At 41.7% G+C, this 22,762-nt stretch overlaps 1 pseudogene across 1 annotated transcript; it reads right to left on the bottom strand.

The window, feature by feature from the left end:
* Window positions 1-8,191: 8,191 nt before the first annotated feature.
* LOC110308581 (uncharacterized) lies at window positions 8,192-22,294 on the bottom strand (annotated as a pseudogene). The gene is made up of 6 exons (XR_015045365.1): window positions 22,134-22,294; window positions 21,864-22,014; window positions 21,355-21,473; window positions 16,747-16,876; window positions 14,871-14,920; window positions 8,192-11,343 (listed from the first exon to the last, which is right to left on the bottom strand). The product of XR_015045365.1 is annotated as an uncharacterized LOC110308581 (transcript).
* Between the last annotated feature and the right edge of the window lie 468 nt (window positions 22,295-22,762).

The following is a 22,762-nucleotide window of genomic DNA, read 5'->3' on the forward strand; positions in this document are numbered from 1 at the left end:
GCAATCAATCTCCTGTATTTCATTAGCAACCAGATAAGGTGTGGTCTGCAGAATAAAAAGGAAAAGTGTGCAGCTCATGAACTTGAGGCTTCGGATGATTTCTACATGGTGATTAGAGTGGATTCTGCAATTAGGATTTATGTAGGTAAAACACACACACACACATGCTTCCTTTAAAGGCACAGCCAACCACAGTTCTGAGTACAGCCTCACAGGGTTGAACAATGAAAAGACACCATTCAACTACTGTGATTTTCTATATCCAAAATTAAATGAAAGAAAGCCATACTTGAAATTTAGTACCATTTGATTGATAGAACTCTTACTCAAATTTTACAATTTTTTTCATTATGATTATAAAAGAACTTTCAAAAATAACCACGGGTGGAGGGGCATTTTCTTTCCTAATTTTCTCCTTTTCCTTTGTCATATAATGATGAGGAATTTGGCATTCGTCCTTTAAATATTTTTTTTCTTTTTACCACCAAGACAGCCTTTATTAAAGGCACATTAAGATCACATGATGTACAAACAGCATCAAGGTGATAGTGTTACTGGGCAAGGCAAACATCTCCTTGAAGAATACACTTCCCACTTCCTGCACTTACCAAGCTTTTTTCTTATCCCCCATATTTTCACCATCTGGAATACTTTTTAATCTGAAAAAATTGGGGAAGGGGATGGCTATTTAAAAATAAATGTATGCTTTGCCCTACAGTTATTTTGAATTAGTCTTGATAAATAATTAAGGAATGCATAATATATTATTTAGAGCCCATGGTCTTAAGAATTTGAGTGGTATTTCAAGTACAATTATAGTCATTTATTTATCAGTAGAAAATTTACATAATCACACTTCAAAATCCAGTGGACTGGAGAGATATCAGAAAGACACCCATGAATGTGGTAATGACTCTGAGCACTACATTAGTTAATAATGTAGTGGCGCTCAGGATAGTCTAATATCTAGCAAGGCCGCATTTGATCACTTGTAACAATAAAAGCATAAATATTTTCCCATTTCAAGCTGCATTTTCTGCAGAAGAGCTTTTTATTGTATTAAATGCAATTTGAAAATTCAAAATTGAATTAGACAATCTGTAATGAAATAGAGCGAGCTGAGTATTAACTTTTAATAAACAAAGCCAAATTTCTATTTCCAGCAGTAAGAAAATCATTTAGTCAATTGTAATTGGTTAACATGAATAATTTTCACTTCATATATTCTAATGTGACAATATAGATCATAAGACTAAAGTCTAGAAGGGCAGAAATTTAAATTCTTTTTTTTTTTTTTTTTTTTTTTTGTCCATGAGCATAGCATACTAATGGAGATAGGGTTCCCTGTTACAGAGGAAACACACTTGCAGTTAACTCAGTCCTGGTATGGATTTTTCCTTAGCAGCTAGTTCATCTGAGACAAATTGGTAGAAATAGATACAGTGTTTGTACCCTGCTGTTTGAGTCACTGGAATTTCACGTTACATCTGCAAACTGAGACTTCAGGCTATAATTGAGCGTGAGTCTTGTGTAGGAAATCTTCAGCTACATAGCAATTTCTAGTTTGATTCTGGAATAACTGAGCATCTCTGGTATTAATCTAATTGTGTACAAGTTGTCCAGTCATTTTATAAAGCAAGGCAAATGTTAATTTGTTAATTCCTACTTCCTTGCTGTGTAGCTATTTCCATGATTAAAGCCATTCATGGGGCATCTACTATAAATTCTAAAGATCAAGATCTGTTTGTTTGGTTGTTCCTTTGTTTTTTTATTTGGGAATATCTTACTCGTGTAATCCCATCACTTCAGAAGCTGAGACAGGAGGATTTCTGTTAGAAGCCAAGTTAGGCTCCATATTGAATTTCAGGTCATCATGGATTACAAAGTAAGATCTTGGTTCAAATATAAATATTTTCCTATTCTTTTCAGATCTGTTTATCATCAATCAGTCATGGCCATAGTTTTGTATTTAAAGCTCTTAAACAGTTTTCATGCAATGCCACATACTGGTCTACACTATAAACTTCATATACCTAGCACTAGCCAGGAATAATTTAACACTGTACAGACAGCATGTATTTTAAGGATAATGCAATCAATTAAAATAATTTTAAGCAACTAACGTCTATAAAATGTCTGCTTTTGAAAATGTAATGTCTAAAACCTATTGGGTAGGTTCTTCCTCAATACTCTTACATTAATGCAACTGTATCAGGTTCTTCATAATACTCACTGAATTAAAAATAAGAACTAAGTACACTTTTATTATTACCATACAAGAAATTTAGCCTTCACAGGAAGCTAGTTGGTAGAATCTGAATTTCAATGATATTAAATCTGTTATTGTCTTCAAGGAGACATTAATTCCAAATAGATTATAGAAGATTTTTTTCATTACAATGGACTTGATAAATATATAAACTGTTTGAAATATTTATTCAGTGAAAATATTTCTTTTCATATATGTCATTAATTTGTAAAGTCTAATAAATTTTATTCTATATGTTGATAGATTTTTTTCTCTAAAAGACAAAGATTTAAAAGACACTATGATTAATATTTGGCAACTTGTTTCTTGTAACATAATTAGGAAAGCATTGACGTTTTACCATTTTGCTACTTCTCCATACAACCTTCATTTGCAGTGCTTCCTTAGCCATCATTTTGCAGGTTTACACCAGTTTTTACAGTGACCAGTAACTACAGTTATTTTCAATCTCACACTAGCAGTTAATGATAAAAGACAAACATTTTAACCTTGTTAAAAGCATGGGCTTAAATTTTTTAAAATGCCCAAAACTAATCTACAGTTAAAAATTATCCTGATAACTTGTTCTTCCAAGGCATATGCCTACTAAAAGAAACTCATAAACACAAGGAATCTGCCAGATAGCTACTTAGTGACAGAACCAGATGGTTATTGTTAGCTGTTTTAATAACGCAGCAGTTTTTGAAGCATTTTCCCAGGGTTATTTCTAATTTGCCCTGTCATATAAAAGTCACAAACTCCTTTAAAACAATAATCAATTTGAAACTTATGTCAAGAGGTTATTAGTAATACTCTGAGAAATTTACCTTTGAGATACTACCCTGGATTATCTTTTTTCAAAGTAGCTGGCCTTGGCACTACAAATAGACCAGAGACCAGGAAGTCATCATTTTGGGGGATCTGAAAGCCCCACCCCCACCCAACCCCCGAGCATACAACAACCTTCACACTTGTGGACAATAAAATGAAAACTGCTCTACAAGTTGGCCAATACCCTTCGATGTGTCTCATTATTATCACATGAACAAGCACACCAGCGTGCTTAGGACTTCTCTTGGTGGTCTTGCTCATTTTCCAACAGTAAGACCCACCATAGCCTTCCAGGACTATTGACTGTCACCTAAAGCAACATTTAAAGATGCTCCTATTGTCTGTCCAGTTCACTCATCCAAGGCCCCCCTCTTTTTTGAGATCATCGAAGGGTCTAAGACCCGGACCTGAGCCAAGGGAGGTGGATTTAGGCCAGTTAGAGTTAAGATGGTATCATTAGCTGCGCACAGCGTGACTTCCCCTTAATCCTGTCTGCATCTTACAACAAGTTTAAATGTCCATGCATGATGTTATTAACTGGCTTTAGTAAGTGCTTAAGACCCAGATTTTTTTTTTAAGTAATCTCTGAGCAAGTTCTACTGTATCCACCCAACAGAGATAAATAATTGCAGCAAATCTGGTGCTGTGACGATGCCCCAAGTTCCTGTTGGTTCGTTGGTGCGACTCCTGGAGAGGACCTAAGTGGGTGCTCCCTGAACCCAAGTCCAGGACCACCGTGTACCAATTTTTCTGACGAAGGTTGAGGGATCCTTTTCTGTCAGCAGCAGCCCACTAACTTAAAAAAAAAGTATGAGGAGATAGAGGGGACACAATCATGAAACCTGAACTATTGAGGGCAAGGGTAAGCAGAGGTAGAAAAGCTCAGTAGAGAACCCCTTTAACCCTAAAGAGCCGACCAGACAAGTAAGAGGCTCTGGGGCAGAAAACATCTGCCTGCCAGAAACCCTTGTCCAAAATAGACTAACTCCAACACCACCCTATCCGCAAACACAACTCAAGGATTCCTAAGCAAATGAACACTGGAGAGGCACAGGCAAGGCCAGGTCCCTGGTAACCTGCCAAGGGACAAGCAAATCACATTCAGCATCCCCTATAGATGCTCTTAGCCTGCGGGGCAGAGAGGGGCGACCTGGACTACACAGCTCGGTGGGGTCCTCAACCTTCCCGTGGCGGGGTGCGAGCACGTGAGCTCCGCAAACCAGGAAGGCCTCCCACCAGGTCACCCGAACCTCAGCGCGCCCCTCGCCTCTCCCGCGCACCATCCGGGAGCGCGCGCGCCGGCGCACTAGCTCCAGCAGCTAGGGCAGCCGGTCTCCCGGGAAACACCAATCAGACGCTCGCTTTCTGTCGCCCGCCGCGAGTAGCGGCAGCTCAGGGAGGACTCAGGCTGTTGGACGGTGCTGACTGGCCTTGTGATGCCCAGCGGCGGACCTGCAGCCTCAGCCATTGCCACTGCCTGGCCCAGCCAGTTCTGCAGCCAGTCACAGCCTGCTGTCTGCTCTGTCCACCGCCCACACCAAGCACCTTGAGAGGCGAAGCCTGACTATTTTTAGATCTCTGGACTGCGTTGTGCAGACTCTGAGCTAAAATCGAGTCAAACCATCAAGCCCGATATGGTTCAGAACTCTCTGTTTCTCTGAATAAAGTCGATTATCTGTACTTTTTAAACTCTACCCCCTGTGGTCTGGCAGTTGGCTGCAAAGCAGAAAGCCACATGCTTGTACCTCAAAAGATGGCCATCATCTTTCTAAGGTAGTCTACTAACTCTGGCCTGCAGCCCTGTTTGAGAACAATCAAATATTCCTTAGTAGCAATCACAACTATATGCTTTTCATTTCCATTCACTAGTTTAGGTTAATTCCACAGGAAAGTAGAACAGAGGGTGAAATAAGTTCTCTAGGCAAATAGGAATGGATGCTTCTACTGCGGCTTGTTTAACTTGGAGGGGGTGGGGGGGTGAACAGAATAACAGGATAACAAAGCCATCCATTAATCCGGAGACACTGAAGAACGGCCTTACATGCTCCATTGTTGTAAGATCTATTTAACAGTCTCAAAGTACTGGTAAGACAATTGACCTAGTATTATAAATATCTTTTACTCAACAACTTTAATTCTAGTTTTTAATCACAAGGGACATTTATTCTTTGTCGTTCATTTCACAGCCACCACCCAGAATCCAACATAACATGGTGTGTTTTATTTTAGCAAATTTAGGAAAATGTGAGTCACTGGAGGATATAAAATGACCTCCAGGAATAGTTGCATATGCCTTTAATGCCAGCTCTCAAAGGGTAGCCTGGTCTACAGAAGGAGTTACAGGGCAGCAAGAGCTATACAGAGAAACCCTATCGAAGAAGAAGAAAGAAGAAGAAGAAGAAGAAGAAGAAGAAGAAGGAGGAGGAGGAGGAGGAGGAGGAGGAGGAGGAGGAGGAGGAAGAGGAGGAGGAGGAGGAGGAGGAGGAGGAGGAGGAGGAGGAGGAGGGAGGACGAGGACGAGGAGGGAGGAGGAGGAGCAGGAAATAAGTATCAACGTTCTGAAACCACAATGGTATTTCCACAGGTTACCCATAGGAAAACAGATGTGCACATTGTTTTTATTCACTATCTAGCCACTTTGTTCATATTTTATTTTATTTTATTTTATTTTATTTTATTTTATTTTATTTTATTTTATTTTATTTTATGTGTATGGGCATTTTGCTTGTAAGCTTGTCTGTGTACCACGTCTGTGCCTGGTGCCCAAGAAGTCTGAAGAAAGCATCAGATGTCCTGGAACTGGAGTTACAGATGGTTGTGAGCTGCCATGTGGGTGCTAGGAATTGGACCTTGGTCCTCTGGAAGAGCAACAAGTACTCTTAACCAGCGAAGCATCTCTCCAGCCCCCTGTCTAGCCACTTAAAAAAAATAACACCCTTTTAAAAATAAAAGTTCTTGAAATGTTTACGTAGTCTATGAATAGAAAATGGTTTTCAATTTGAAATGTAAGCATTCTCATCTCATTATTTAAATGAATTTTATATTATCATCAAACAACACAAAATCACATTAGAATTGTACATGTTTTCAAGTAAGAAAGTCATATCAATTCTTAAAATAAACGTAAAGAACACTATTAATACAAAATGTAATGCTTTAAGAAGACATGAAGAAAAGGTATTTTGAAAAAAGCATTCCATTTTTAATATAAATAGTGTATTTATTTTATTATTATACATATTCATAGCAACTTCAGAAAATGAAAGGCACTGAAAAACATACTCATGCCTATTTTGCCAAGATTATAGACATCTTCTATATATCTATGTTTTAACTTCTATTCAATTTCTATCTTTGTTGTTGGGTTGGATTTTTTTCTGTGTTTAATGATATATGCCTTATAATTTGATTATTGAGTGACTTTTCACTGTTAATTTGTAGCATCACAAAATAAAGCAAGGGGAATAGGTTGCCTATAGCTTTACATTCACTTTTAGAGCTATCATTTGATCATCCTCTTTTTAAATATTTTACTAAACTATTCTAAATGACAAAGACTGCAGTTGGTGTTCCTATTTAGGAATACACACACACAAAAATACCTTTGACATTGGGAACTCAGATGTGTTACTCAGCAAAATGGCAATTATCCCCTGTTTTGCACTTACATGTGAAGAACTTGGTGATACAATAGCAAAACTGCAAAGTCAATTATACTTAAAGTAGACATCTCAATAAAGCGTAAACCATCAGCTTCTTTTGCTCTTTCTGAACTGTTCTGTTACTCTTTTCTGTTTACAGTCAAATAAATCATGTGGTCATTAACCTGAAAGATAACTGATTGATACAAGTGTGTAAAAACACTTAGAAACTATAAAAAGAAAGTGTACAGGGCACTGGAATACACTCGTAAGCTCTTGTGTGTTTTGGGAAATATACTACTATGGTGTTCATTTACAGGGCCTGTCCATCACCAGTCAAACTTGGAAAGAGTAGTATGCTGAAACTCAAAGCAAAATTTAAGTTGGAGTCACACTAACAGCTTCTAAGCAGAACTACAGCAATAAAAACCAATTGGAGTCCATTTATGCTCAATCAGAGTTTCAGACTGAAGTGGGTATTGGTTTTTCATTTATTTTAATTACACAAGAAGCATTTTTAGAATTTCAACGTCCAAGTAATGAACTCCACTCTTCAACTAGACCTGTGTCCTGAATGTCTCATCAGCAAATTAAAATGTTTGTCTAGATAAAACAACTTCGTAATGAGTTCTCTTATTTCTTCTCATTTCTTTTTGTATTTTCTGCAATGTAACCCCTTGCAATGATATTAGTTCTAGTGTGGGAAAATATTATAATTGAGATCTGGTAAGTTATTTGCAGACTTCAAGTTTTTCTTTACACTGTGCTGACATTTAGTACAGCCCTGGTGAGGAAAACAATACAGCCATTCATAGCCCTAGACGTAGATTTCAATCGACTTAGACGGGCACAATGAAACTTGGTCATTCACTGGTTACCCATATTGTGTTCTCAAATTTTCTCTCAGCAAAAGTATAATGACTCAGTATTGTATGGTTGCATAGACAAGGGCTAGGAACAAGAGACACTAGTTTTGTCTGACGGTGTGAGAAAGTCGTGAAGGGATCTTTTCTTCCAGATGGTGTTAAATTCAGCTGCCTTTTTAACATTGGCCTTGCACAGCAATCTGCTGCTCTCCTTTCACAAAGCCTTCCTTGGTTCCCACTAGTTAACATGCATACTCACGCAACGTGCAACTTCACTCCAACTGGTTTACAATGCAGTGGTATGCTAAATAAACTTGATCCGGTTTCTGCCAATGTTAAAACTAGCTTTCAAAGAACTACTTAACTGATAGTTACACTGCTTTTGACTTCAATGTGCGTGCCTACAGAATATTTCAAATTTCAAAGAAATATCACCTTATGATAAGGTCACTGTAGAGATTATCTTGGACACCATTAGACTCATGCTTAGATATGGTACCTCCTTCAACACACACAAATAAAACAAAATGTTAGAAGTTTGATGTGTAATAGAAAGAAAGAAAATCTGGGACATGTTGCAGCAGGAGCAGTGGGACAGCAAAAAGTAAAATGAAAATAACATTGAAATGTATTTTTATTGATCGATAAGTTATGTAACATTAGTATGGTACAAAGCAAGTTGGATATGACAATGGCAAACACATAATTTTAATACTGTTTATTTTCCTTAGATGTTATAGTTAACATATTTACATAAACGACCCAAGATGTAGGCAAAAACTTCAGTAATGTGACTCCATTGAGAGCTTTGAGTAAACAATAGGTTTCCCCAGCAAACATCTTATTGCCTTAATTGAACCTCCTTGAGAAAGAAAAGCACACACTTTGTAATGTAAATGTTAATTGTAGTAGACAATGGTTCTAGGTAAATAGCACCCCTGGACATGAAGCAAATGAAAGGCATACAGGCACTTAACAATGAAAGCTTGTTTGCACAAACAGTGCTTCCAAGGTAAATAAGCAAGGGTCTTCTCGACTGCCTCTACAGCAGTCAAACTTTGGCACGCGTACAGCGGCCAAACTGAGAAGTTGTGTTATTAAAGTCTCTTGGCTTTTCTAAATGAAACTACCAGTGGCTTTACAGGTTTCTCTGGTCTCAATCTTATAAGAAGTTGAAGCTATATAGAAAAATGTACTGTCCCTGAAGAAAACTTATGCATTTGGGAATGTCAGTAATTTAGGCCATATGAAAGAAAAGAAGCAATTTTGGAATTTTTTTTCATTGCAATGCTTGTATTTATGTGCAAATGCCTATACAAATGTTTGCCTGATAAAATGTAACAGGATACAAGGAACTTCCAAAAAGGACTACAGTGGTTTCTTCAAAGCCTCAAAGTTTATTCTGGGACTAGTTACTTTTAGATGAAGAGGGAAGAGGAAGAGGAGGAAGAAAAGGAAGAGGAGGAGGAAAAGAAAAAAAAAAAAGCTCATCTCGCTAGGACTATTCTAAAACAAAACAAGTTCTTTAAGATATTGTGATTGTAATCAACTTTCTACAGACTGATGTCTTTTTAACTTTATTTCCAGAATGTAGATTAGCATAAGTAGGCCAAGTTCCTGTGTGTCACACAAGGAAGTAAACAACCCGATGAAGTAAGTCATAAGAGTGAATGCTATGAGACATGACTTTAAAATATAACACAGCCAAAACAAAAGCCAAAGGTGGTCACAAGGCCCTAACCACATACTGAGGACTTCTCTGAGAAGGGCATGCAGTTCTGGGGCGCTCTTGGCATCCTTTCCACTTGCTTTCCTTAAGTGGTGAAAATTTCAACCAAAGGAGAAATCCAAATTTAATCATGGCCAGATTAAACAGAGGTTTAAAAATGAACAGAGTCAGTACATAGCAGCTACCAACCAGTTGGTGTTGCCATTTGGGAGGCTGCAGATGGCTGTGGGTGGGAAATGCCTTTACTTTCTTAAGCGATGGAGATGAGTATGGTGTGTGTGTGCTTGATGTTTTTTTCATACCCCTACCCCCCAACAGGGCTGTCTGTCATAGGCTGCCGGCCAGGCTTTACCACTTGCCCCCGAGCGTGGGAATCGGAGCGTCCTGCCGTTCACATCTCCTGCTTTCCGTTTAGCGGAATCAATTAGGCAAGACAGACCCTCAGATTCCCCACCCCCTTTCCATTTTTGTCAGGTCTATATACGTCCTAATTATTTCAGTTTGGGATGCCAGAGCTGTTTCCTGGATAGACCTGATCATCCTTAAACAAAAAGAGAGGAGGCGCACACGTGGGTTGTGGCGTAAATGTCACTTTCATTTCCAATGCTAGGCGCAGAGTAAGACAGAACATTTTTTTAACACTTTGACAAGAGGGGAGGCGATCTCGTCTCCATCATGTCTTTCTGCTTCAGTAGCTTCCTCAAGGAAACCCTCTTGGAACAGAGAAGCATCTGTCCTTGTATTTTGAATAGAAGAATAAAAATCAGCCTTTGCCCCCACCCCTTTTCCCTGCTAGCACTAAGTCTTCGGTAGATATAAATTATTAACCTTCCAGTATAAGCTTTACTGAAAGTCTCACTTCACAGAATTTGATGTACACACCCAAATACATAGAAAGTTTCCAGGCATAAGCTTCAAACTTGGGGGAGGGGCCTCAGATAGGAACAGCCCAAATCTACATAATTATGAAAGCATTTTTAAATGAGGTACCAGACATCACTATAACAGCTTTCTAAGAAAAAAATAAAAACCCTCATATGTAAACGTTTGCTTCAAAATGAACAATATAGAAAATACATGCATTGTCACTCGTAAAAAACACTACACAATTCTCCTCTCCAGTTGTACAACCCCCTCAAAGCCTGGCCCCTTTAGATTTCAATATGTGTGTCACTTAATTTCCTTGCATCCCACTTTCAATCATAAGATTAAAAAAAGTTAGATTCAATAAGCATTCCTGACCTTTCTGGTTTTTACTGTCTCTTGGTTGCAGTCTTTCTTTCCGGAACGTTCCTCGGTGACCTTGAAGGAGTTTTTACTTTCGGTTATCTAGCTTTATGAAGACCAATACACTCATACAGCTAGATAACCAAAGATAACAACTCGCTTCCCTCACAAGGTTGTCTTCCTCTGGCTGGACTCCAGATCCCATCCTCTTTGGCTTTAGGGAAGCGTAGTCCTCCGGGATACTTGCCGCGTTTAAGCTTCTCCTTTCATGTAAACATGACCTGGTTTCTGTCTGAGTGTGTGCGGCTAGAACATCCAAATGAGATCTGTTGCATTCAGAGTTTATTCCAAACTTTTTTCCCTTCCAGCAAGTAATCTCCAGCATCGTTAGCCAACAATTCATCTATTAGTATCAGAAATTAAGACCAGCGACTAAGGTGCAGCAAGCTGTTGGGGGTGAGCAGCAGCGTCCTTCTCTTCACAGGCCTCTATTTGCATTGTAAATTGCTTCATTCTCACGAAAGATTCTTTAGCCTTCCTCTACCGAGATGTATAAAGCCATCGGCAGTTTCCAACGCTGGTTAAAGAGGAAGAAGGGGGAAATCCCATTCTATAGAAGTGACAGCTGATTCAAAGATCTGCTCCGGATCATTGGGTTAGGCATCATGATCTTTTTTTACCAAGTGCAGGCAGCTTGATTGCACATATCTTGTATGTGAATGTTTTAGGGGAGATCCTCGATTTCTTGGGACTTCTAGGCGGGCAGAACATGCCCTCTTGCTGGCGTACTGCTGCCCCGCTCTGAAAGAAGGAGAAAAGGGCCATCATTGGAGGGGCTTTCACCGCCAAATTGTGGACCAGCCCGGCAAGGTCAAAGGTTTGAGACTGCGGGAGACCAAGGTAATGATGATGTCATGAGAAATCTCAAGTACATGGTTATTGATATGCATCAGTGGTCACCCAACTGCCCCACGCCTGCTGCCAGGAGTAGCACAGGCGACGGCGGCGGCGACGGCGGCAGCGGTGGCGGCGACGGCAGCAGCAGCTTTGCAACAGTCCCTATATTCTCAATCAACATTTCATCCACTAGCACTACGGACTGCTCCTTGAAAGCAACCCGCGGCCTTTTACCTCCTTGGCGCTAGTGTAGATCTCTCTAATATCCAAAGACTGGAGAAAATCTCTCTCTAAGGATAGATAAAAGCATTTCAGGTCTGGGGAACTTCTTTGCCTGCATTTCTCTTCTGGCAGATTGCATAGGCAGGCAGATGGAAGGCACTTTACTATTGCTTAAAGCAGGGCCTCGCTTTCTGGGGCTGGGAATCAGCTCTGTTATTATGCAGTGAGTCGGTGGTTACAATGACAATTTGCTTTGGTGTTATGTTTTTAATGGCTTTACAGCTCAGTCATGTTTTGTATCTGTGTACCCTGGCGATAGGGTAGCATATTTGTTCTGTAAGTTCAAACTGCACGATCTAAGCAGTGGAGCTTCCTTTTTAAAAATGCTTTGAATATATATTGTGTGTGGGTTTGCATGCTGCACAGGTAAACATTGCAGCAATAGTTTCAATGTTGTACACAACTCTGCTGTAGCAAAAATGCTGAGCCTTTGTCTACTGTTTTAACATAAATTTCACACTGGACAATAATGCACTAGACTTGCTTATAAAATTAAAATAAAAGTCTTGTCTCCTGAACATGCAGATCCAACACCACCTGGATGGGGAGGGAGGGAAGCTACCACACCTCCCTGGCCCCACCCACTCATATCCTTCTATCGAGAAGCAGAAGGTCATTTCATTAATTAATTAGCTTCATTCATTGTCTTAGGAGTTTTTAAAGTGTGACTTTAAAATCACTTCAAAGAGTCCTTTTATTTCTCATCCTTTATAATAGATAATCTGTCTAGCACATCTAACATCTAATATCTAACATTCAAATCCCTCTCAACAAAATATTCATGGTAATCTACATAAGAAGCATTTTCTCTGTGGGTAAACATTATGGATTATTGTTCAAATTACTAATTATTTTTAGTAATGCTGCTTTTCTTTAAATTACATGCTAAAGGAGAATTAGTAATTCTAAATGTGCATTGCACACATCACCAGTGCCTCACAATGCTCTCAATTCCATAATGTGTCTATTTTCCCCAGTGGCTAAAACACTTTTGGATTTTTTTTTTTTTGGAATATACATTTTTCTCAGTAATTCACTAATTTATTCATTTAACACATAAATAAGAACCTGGTTATTTAATCACATACAGAGCCCTAAAATCTAAACTCTGTAAAGAAGAGACTGACAAGTTTTTTTGTTTGTTTGTTTGGTTTGTGTTTTAAGGCTAGGAAACATCTCCAATGAAGAGTTTAAACATAATATCACACCAATTAAGATATGGCTTACAGCTTAGTAACAGAGATGCCAATTTGTCCTTATATTAATTTGTTTACTTTTATGGTAAGCATTCTGTAACTGGCTATTGAGAAAAGACTAAGATGTGGAAAGAGTCCGTCTATATTTCTCTTCAAATTATGAACGAGAAGTCAGAAATAAAATACACATGGACACTACAATCCAATCCTAAAAGCATGTTCATAGAGTTCTTGTTCATTCCTAAACCATATGGTCACAGCATAAACAACTCAGTGAAGCGCATGCCACTTCTGACATCATGTAAAAATCCTAATGAGCTTTGCAGCTTCGAAGATTAAAGAGCACCGTGGCCTTGCTTTCCAAGAACTAGCAGCAGAGTAATTAATGATTTGGCTTGTATTACATAAAATAAGCATGTGATCAGATATAGTCAACTGTGTAAGCCAAAGCCCAAGAAATCAAAAATGGTCTTATAAAATCTCTTTTCTTCACATGTATCTAGGTGTGCTAGCTATATATATATATATATATATATATATATATATATATATATATATATATATGTGTGTGTGTGTGTGTGTGTTGGGAGGGTGCTATTTATTCACATATTTTCTGAGTTTTAAAATTATTATGACTCTATTCCCACACTTAACAATAAAATGCGTTTTTAGAAACAATATCTACAATGAGTTAACACACTGCATATCTGAAGGCCTCTCCCACTAGAATCTGTAGAAGATGCTGTAATAAATACTACATTCTTAGGGCAACACTAGTCATACCAACTTACTACAAGGCCAGTCTCCACGCTTGGTATTCATCATGGGAACTCCAATGAGTGAAATGAACCAAGATCAGGATTATGGGTAGCAATGTAGTCAATTAGCAATGTAGTCAATTAAATATTTTACTTCTCTATCAACCTCGCAGGCACACAGAGGAAATTAAATATACTAAGATTTAACATCGAATGTCCCCTTATTTATAAAATTGCCAAGGTTATAAAATGGTTTATTGTATGTATTATTATATACACCCCACAATACGTTACAATGACATATCTTCAAAGACTCCTATCGATGTCACCTGTGAAGAGCAGCTCTTAGCAACTACACTTTAAACTTAAATTTTTTGCTTTTAAAAGATTATCTAACTGAGCTACAGAATATCTACTTGAATATCAGCATAGTGAAGGATATACTGAATTCAAGCAGCCTGTCTGCTTATTCTCCAATAAATTCTCACTAGTATCTAGTAGATTAGAGTGTGGTTGTTGTGCTTGCTTCCAGATAGTTTATAGGTCTCCAAATTGCTGAAACATGACTTGAAACATCCTAGTTTATTTGGGAATAAAACAATCTCTCCTGATTTAAAGTAAAAAGTTATGGTTTTCCTCATATTTGGGCCAGAAATATGCTATTTAATTAATTCATATGCACTTGGTTTATGACCAATATTTGGAACATCTTTGAATCCTATACACATGAATGCAGAATGCATAAAGAACTGGCCCAACATCAACTCATTTTAAATATTTCATTTATAAGAATTACAAATGTGCAAATTGTAGTCTACAGTCAATATTACTATTGTCTTATTTTTTAAGCCATTTTATTTTCATCAGTGTCCATGGTCCAAGTGATGAATTGAACTGGCTTTCATTATAATAAAAGTATCGTACCCTTTCTTCTAAATAGGAGCTCCTTTCTTATAGGCTATTGCAGGCTTTATTTATGTTATGCTCTATGCATATACATATATGTGTGTATTACATACATACAAAGGCTCCTACCGGAGAAATAACTATACACACAGAAACTTAGATGTTTCTGGAATTCTATCTGTTGCAAAAGAAGATGTGTGAGAGACTATAGACCTGTTTTCCAGTAAACAATATTCTATTTTCTTTTTGTACATCAGTCAGATTTTATCAAATAAAAAATTTAAATTACCTTTGTTTGATTGAATAGTCTGTTCATTTTATGCTTCTTTGAAGTGTCATCTGAAAAACAGACAATAAAACAAATGATCACAGTATATATATGTGTGTGTGTATATATATCATTATATAGGGATATGACTTAATTTAAAGGGTCACTATTACTGTGATTTTTTTTTAATGCCAATAGATTGTATAAAACACCAGTACTGTGTATCTTGGGCCTTAGCACCTACAGGGTTAAATATGCTAATTTGCATTTAAATGGAGACATGCATGATAATGGGAATGCAAAATATGCAGGATCTAGAGGGGTTTGGGAAATTAATTTTTCTTTCTCCTTTTATTTTTAGCTTGGAAAGAAGAGAGACTTAAGAAACATTAGGGATTTGAACCTTGTAACCTCCCATACAAAAGAGAAGAGAGAGCCCCACCATGCAAGGATTTTAAGTCTGGAACAAAGTCTTGTTTTCTAAATGTTTAAGAGACTGAATTTCTTGGCCTTTCAAACAATGAGAATCCCAGGATAAATGTCTAATCCATTAGAAAGATGCAAATAGTTTACTGTAAGGCTACAGCACAGTGAGATGTGCATTCATATCTATGGCTCCTGATTGGCTCTTTCCTTCAGTAAATCAATGAATAATGTAAAACCTGATTGCTGTAAAGTGGTGAATTTTTAAACCCTTCCCCCACACCCCACGATACAATATTAGGACATCTTACATACTCCCGAAAATAGGTTGCATGTTTTAAAAATGATTTTCTGATGCTTACTATTATTTTGGACTGGAGGAGTGGAGCTGTTGTTTTGCAAAATGAAAGTATTGCACCGGTTCAATTATGCTGACTACAGTGGCTTGTTCCTAACAGCGCTCTCGTAACTGGTGCCAAGGTGGAGATGAAGGGTGGTGGGCAGGTGTGGGCGCCAGGAGAGAGAGAAAACGATCTGACTCCATAGTTGTGGACCCAAGACAGCCACAGCTTTAACCCCCACCCCCACCCCACGGCCGTGGCCGTGACATGACAGGGCCTGGGGTCTAACTTCTGATCAATTCCACTGAATTGCCCTGACCCCTCCAGACAGTATTCTATTCAAGCACCGCCTGCACATTTGCAAGAGAAAAACGCGGCAGATCCTAATGGGGGGGTGGAGGGGGGAAGCTAGGTACTCTTTGCTCAGGATTTTCTGCAGGTAGTTCCTAACCACCGAAAGAGATCTTGCCTTCAGTTGGTTGACTCTTAAGCAAGAGAACTCGCTTCGCTCCGATTCCAGAGGCATCTGAAATTGAATAGCTCCAAGTCCCAATAACTAACCACGAAGGTCGCATCTCGGTTAAAGCTAAACTTGGAGTAACCCCATAAAGCAGTCTCTCACCTCCAAAATCCAAAAAGCGGAAGAAAAAGGGTGTGGGGGGAGGAGAATCTACCAGATGCAGTGAACTATTTTACGTAAGTTTTCCACCGTGACTTCAGTGCCAGGTAACTGAAACTTTGGGGCTATTCAAAAATAGCACATTCAAAATGAGAATACAGAATTCAAAAACGCAAAACCCAATTTCACTTAGCACGGCATCTAAGAGAAGAAAGTCTCCCTACCAATACTATAAACTTGCGTCCTTTTTCTTTTCCCTGTGCGAATTTTCCTGGCACCTTTCTAAGATTAGGGGGTCTGCCCAAAGGATAATTAACAGTCCTGGCTCGGACAACTCATGAGTTCAACAGGTTTGGCATCGGAGACATACAATCAATTAGCTGAAGCAAAGCCCCGGACTGGCCCTCGGAGCGGCCCTCGCCAGGCCCTTGTGTGGGTGCGGGACAAACCACGAGCGTTGCGGGCCTGGCGTAACCCGGGGAGCATGCAGCCTTCATGCCGCCAAGATACTCACTTGATCTGTCTGCGCCAGGCAGTGTTGTCCCCAAATCCAGCCGGACGGAAATCGAGGAGCCAGGCAGAAGACAAGATCCAGTCACAGCAGAACGTGGCCACACAGCATACAAACAGGCTCCTTTAGGCGTCTCCAAAAAAGAAGGGGAAAAAAATGTTTTGTTTTGTTTTTTTCGAGACCAGTCTTCTCTTAGTACATTTAAAACTGCCGCTCAATTCCACATGATGGGCGATTCTTCCTTGATTGCGTCTAAAATAGTTTATGCCGCTCTTCTCTTCTGAGGGAGAGAAAAGGGCGCTAAAGACCAAGGAGGGGGGAAAAAGCCAACTTTCCCCCCCACTCCAAACACTTGCTCCCTGAGCCTCGGAGTGCAGAGTGAAGTGGTGTGTGAGGCTCGGCAAGTTTTTGGGGGGGCTGTCCAAGGTCTAGTCCAGCCCCCTCTGCCGAGGAGGACGTGCTCTGAAACTCAACCAATTTCCCCACTGCTTTTGTTAGTGATGAACTGAAGCCCTATTGTTCATCCATTGCCACGGTCTTTTTCAGTCCCCACACTACGCTCTGCGTTGCCAGAGATAATGAATTTGCACCCAAACCTCTCATAGTCCCCTCCTGACAGACGGAACAAATTAGAAATGGCTCGTCTGAAGAAGGGCAATGGCTACATTTTTTTCAATTGTAGGATGCAAAGAACACATTTCTCTGGAAACTTATTTTTGCCTTTCCTACCTTTTATTTTCTTCTTCTTCTTCTTTTTCCCTCTTACACCAGCTTTTCTGCTCTAGGTTTCTTAAAAATATATATATATTTTTTTTTTAAAAAAGAATTCCCTGCCTTGTTTGTCCAGAGCTCCATTTTATTAACTTGTGGGCTTGCCTGCCTGCCTGCCTTCCTTCTTTCCTTCCTTCCTTCCTTCCTTCCTTCCTTCCTTCCTTCCTTCCTTCCTTCCTTCCTTCCTTCCTTCCTTCCTTCCTTCCTTTAGGGCTTCTCTTTGCAATATTATTTACAAACTTAGAGAATGACCTTTTGACTTGCAGACTTTTTTTTTTTTTTAAAAGAATGGTCCTTTGGTTCAAGTCCCCTCCCCCTTCTGATTGTTAATGTGTTTCGCTAAAGACAAGGAATACATTATAAGGATTTTTTTTCTCTAAACTCCAGTTTTATTCAAAAGGTTCCAGGCACGCATGATAAAGGTTGAGCAGGAAGAAAAAGCTCGTGTGTGTGTGTGTGTGTGTGTGTGTGTGTGTGTGTGTGTGTGTGTGCCAAAAAGGCTAAGATGTGGGAGGAGGGGCCGAAGTGTGTAGAGGAAGGTGGGGCCTTTCAGGGAAGGTGGGTATCCTGCAACACCAGCAGGAGGCTGTCAGGGGTGCGGGCGCGGAGGGGGAGGGGGCGACGGTGCAGGAATCTGTCCCGAGGAGGGCTGGCTGCTCCCTCGGGCCTGTTTGTGCGCCCGGAGCTGGAGGAGCCTGGGGCTGTAGTTGTTGCCTGCGCGCGTGTGCGACCCAGGCGGAGGAGGGGGTGGCGCTCTGTAAAAATTCGACGACCCCCAGTATGTAAATGAGGCCCAGGGAGGAGAAGGGAGGCCGCCCTGAGAGCGGCGGGCGCGCGGCCCCGCCGCCGGGCCCCGGCTTTCCCGCCAAGTGCAGCCGGAGGACAGCCAGCCAAGCCTGTCCTTGGCGGGAGGGTCCCCGCCCGCCGCGCGCGCCCCCGGCCTCCGCGCACACGCACGGCGCCCGGGCGCGCGCACGGGCACCCGCACACACTCCCCTCCTAGGCGTCCGGCCCCGTCGCCGCCTGCAGGTCAGGAAAACAAAGCTGCGACTGCGAGGTGGGAGCAGCCGCGGCCGCCTGGGGACGCGGGCACGGCGGCCTCCAGCGCCCCTTCTTAGGCAGCGGGCGGTTTCGTGCTCCTAATGCCGAGGCGGCCGAGGACCAAACCCTCGCGGCTGGGAGCCAGGGAGAAGGGCAGGCGGGGGCGGCTCGGCTCTGGGAGGTGCCAGCGGCCCCCGCCCGGTGCGCGGGCACAGGAGAGCGGGCGCGCTGGGAGCGGGGAGCGGGCAGCCAGGAGGCCTCCCCGCCGAGTCTCCCAGTGCCGCTCCCCGCACGCCCAGGCGGCTGAGCCCTTAGAAGAAAACACCAGGCCCCTAAGGCAAGCCGTAGTCCAGGGGATGGCTCCCACCTCAAGCCCCCTTCCTCAGACAATGCGATCGGAAGGGCCTAGCCGTTCGAGGGAAGCCTTTTCAGGTTTATCTCTTCAAAGGGGGACCCTCGAGCCTCAGCCCGGCTGTCTCGGCTGGAGAAGTCCCCAGACTTGGCCTTGTAAAGACTGGCCGCAGTCTCAAGTCGCCTCCCTCTGTGCTGACCAATCTAAGCACCCTCCAACACACACACACACACACACACACACACACACGTCACTCCCACTACAGTAAAATTTTGCGCCCCTGGCACTGCTGTTAATGAAGCTGATACGCATAATTTGTTCATAGGTAAACAGGTACCAAAAAGAGAAGCCCTCGCCATTTGGTTGGGCAATTTACCTGTCGCTACTGGGAACTTGTGTAGCACATCGTGTTACAGGAATGCTTTGCTGGTGTCTGTTTTCTCCCTCTCCTCTTCTTGTGGAGACAAGAAAAAAAAAAAAAAAAAAAAGAATAATGTCCTATTGTCAATCTTTTTACTGACAAGCGACCCAAGCGTTGTTCTGAAACGCTTGGGATTCGTTGATTTTGTTATCTGTTGTTTTTCGGTTTGTTGTTTTAGGTGTGTGTTTGTTTCTTTTCTTTTCTATTTTCTTTCTTTCTCCCCAACCCTCCCCGGGAGAGAAAAAAGAATCTGTATTTGGTGGGACTGGAGGAGCAGAACCAGAGTCTGCGAATGTGGTGGGAAGGCTGGCACCTGCCACGGGGCAGCGGCTTGTCCTCCCCTGGGGCTGCTAGGGGAGCCCTTGGCAGCTCCGGCTGGGGCTCGGCCACCGAAAATACAGCCACACATGCTTTCGGGCTCCACCGGCTGCCGCTCCGTGTTTTCCCCCATCCCGGCTTCACGTTCAAGGTTTAGCTGCGAGGTCACGTCCATTGACGTCAGCTCCCTGTCTCCCTCTACGTCCGGCTACATTTACATACATCAAGGAAATTAGGGCATTAAAAAAATATGCAAATCCTGCACGAAGAGAAGCCGGTGCATTCCTGGAGCGATCGCCTTTTATTGAAGCTTTTAATTAAAGGGGCCAGTTGGCTAGCCCCTGAAACAACCGCCAAAATTCCCCAAAAGAGAAAAATAAACGCTGTAGCCTTCGGAAACGGTTGTTTCGGCTCCTGTTCTGTGGGCGGCTGAGGACCGCGGGCTGCCCTGCTCCGAGAACAGGTTAGAAGAGGCAGCTCCAGCCCATGCATAATCAGGGCTCCGCGGCGCCTCCATTCTTTCCTCCTCCTCCTCCTCCTCCTCCTCCTCCTCCTCCTCCTCCTCCTCCTCCTCCTCCACCACCACCACCAATACCATCACCTTTCCTGCTCCTCCTGCTCCAACTCCCCTTGGGTGCAGCGTGTATTATTTTTAATACTGATGCATATGTAAATATATTTGCATTTTTAAAAATTCCTTGAAATTTTCTGGTTCTACAGTTTTGTTGATTCCCCTCCCCCTCCTTTTTTTCTCCCTGTTTTATTATGTCTATCTGTCTCTGTTGTCCGTTCTGACTTTTTCTTTTCTGTCTTCTTTTTGGCTAATGTTTGCTATTTCTAGCTAGATTATCCACACAGTTGCCTACCTTCTATTTACTTAAGATTACAAATATGCATTTGTGTTATGTATCCAACGCCAACTGGGGAAACATCCTAGTTTGACCATAAAAGAAACACACTCCTTTTTGTCTTTCTTTACATACCCCTCCATTGACTATAATGTCTACTGTTTTGAGGCTCAAAGTTTGATTGTCTGATTAACTTCATATAAGTATAAACACAGGTTGGAGCCAATTTATTTGAGAAAGTATGTGTGAGTGAAGGGATTCCAAAAATTACTAAAGAATTGTGCTCATTAACCGAGGGAATGCGGTATTCAGTAGCTATTGCTTTCTAACATTTATTGCCAAAAAAAAAAATCATCTATTTTAAAATGTGTAGAGACAGCAATGGAGAGCTGTCTGCAAGGAGGACATTTTCAACCATGCTGTATGTTGTATCATGTCTGCAGCACTCAAAATGTACTGAGTTTTATTTTGTCTCTATATAGATGGAAGCACATTATCTTGACTGCAAAGCATCCTTAATTCCAGACTTTGAAGTGAAACCACACAGACAAAACAGCTAACTATATTAAAGCAGGCTATGTGCCTTAAAAGATACAGGCCTTGAGCTGGATTTCAAGCAATAGTAATCGTGTTTATAGGATATAATTTTTCCTTCTTGGCAATATAGCTATTCAGCACAAGGACTATTGAATATATGTATATTTAAATTACATATTAACATTCCCTAAAGCTATCTTGTAAAAAAGACAATCCATAACTGCATAACCACAAAGAACAGAAAATGTGCACACATGCAGCTTTTTCGATGAAACAAGTCCGAGTCCATGCACAGGTAATTAGTTTTCTTATGAATGACTTACCTGCACGGATACTCGAGGCAAGACTCAGCCCTCCCCAACGGCTTTTGTGTATAAATATTCACATATATTTCCTCCCATCTCAAACCTACAGCTGTATGCCATCTCTCCTTTTGGACTCTCTAGCATCCATTTTCAGCACCCTTAATTCTTATGGCATTTTCCAGCCTTACCTCTGGCTATAGTTTTTCCAAGCTTACACGAAAGTGCTCATATGATATGTCACCCAATAAAAAGTGGTCAGATGGCTATGCGTAAAACATTAAAAAATGGAAACACATCCACCCTTCAGGTTCACCCTTACCTTGCCATATATAGCAAGATTACGTTTCTTGAGGTGAAATTTCAGCACATTTTGTGAATAATTGCAGAATTCCTCAACTGGTTACAGAATTCCGGTTGGGGTAGGGGAAACCTGGCCGAATGGATTAATTCAGCAGGCTGAATGTCTGAGTTTGGCTGCAATTCAATTGTGCGTGGCTGTTTATTCTTGCCTGGGTTCTGGCACGTACCTGCCCGCTTTTATGCAGGATCAGGACAAACACACTGGCCACACTGCAGGGCATAGAATGTCGGTGCATGTATTTAGATGGAAGTAGCAAAGAATGTGGAACGTATTGCTGTATGAGCATGCATGTTTGTACAAATGCATGTGCATACGCGCTGTGTGACAAGGGACAGAGAGAGGTACACCTCTTATCTCTGATCTCTCTGTAATCTTTTCTGTTTCTAATCTCCCTCATTGGAGTCACCATCGCTGTGGTGTGCACACTGTGGCTTACCCCGAGGGCCTGTGGCTTGTTGGTTTCCTGGCTCGACGAGTGCTGCGGTGGAGGGTGGGGAGCGCCGCTGCCGCCGCTGCCGCGGGTCCGGGTGCTCTGTCCCAGCACAGCAGCAGAGCGCGCGGTGTCAGAGCCCCCCTCCCTCCCGCCTTCAACCCCATCCTCCCCTCCCCTCCGCTCTGTGCCTCCCTCCACCCACCCCCATCCCCCGCCCCGCATTACCATATGGAGGCCGAGTCCCTGCGAATCACAGCAGCAGCGGGCGGTATTTGAATAAGCCCCGCAAACCTAGGCGGACCCCAACTCCTCCACCAGCAACGGTCTCTGCACCTAGGGCCACCTCGCTGGTCTATAACCTGGCAGCTACGGACACCTCCCTAAAGTCCCTAATGCGCGCAGGGAAGAGGGCCAGATTAAGGTGCTGGGCCTCCCCCTTTCTATTTTCGTATTAACTTGACTGATAGAATCAGACAATAAATTATACAAGAAAGGAGCGGGAGAGAGAAAACGGCGAGAAACAGAAGAAGCGAGGGAAAGTGGGAGAGGCGCTATAGAGGAAGGAAGGAAGACAGAAGCAAGAGAGCAGAAAATGAAAGAGTTGGGTGAAACGGAAATAGGATGAGACTGGT

This window comes from Mus caroli, unplaced genomic scaffold (genome assembly GCF_978045245.1).
Source record: "Mus caroli unplaced genomic scaffold, Mus_caroli_1 scaffold_15, whole genome shotgun sequence".
Classification (NCBI taxonomy): domain Eukaryota; kingdom Metazoa; phylum Chordata; class Mammalia; order Rodentia; family Muridae; genus Mus; species Mus caroli.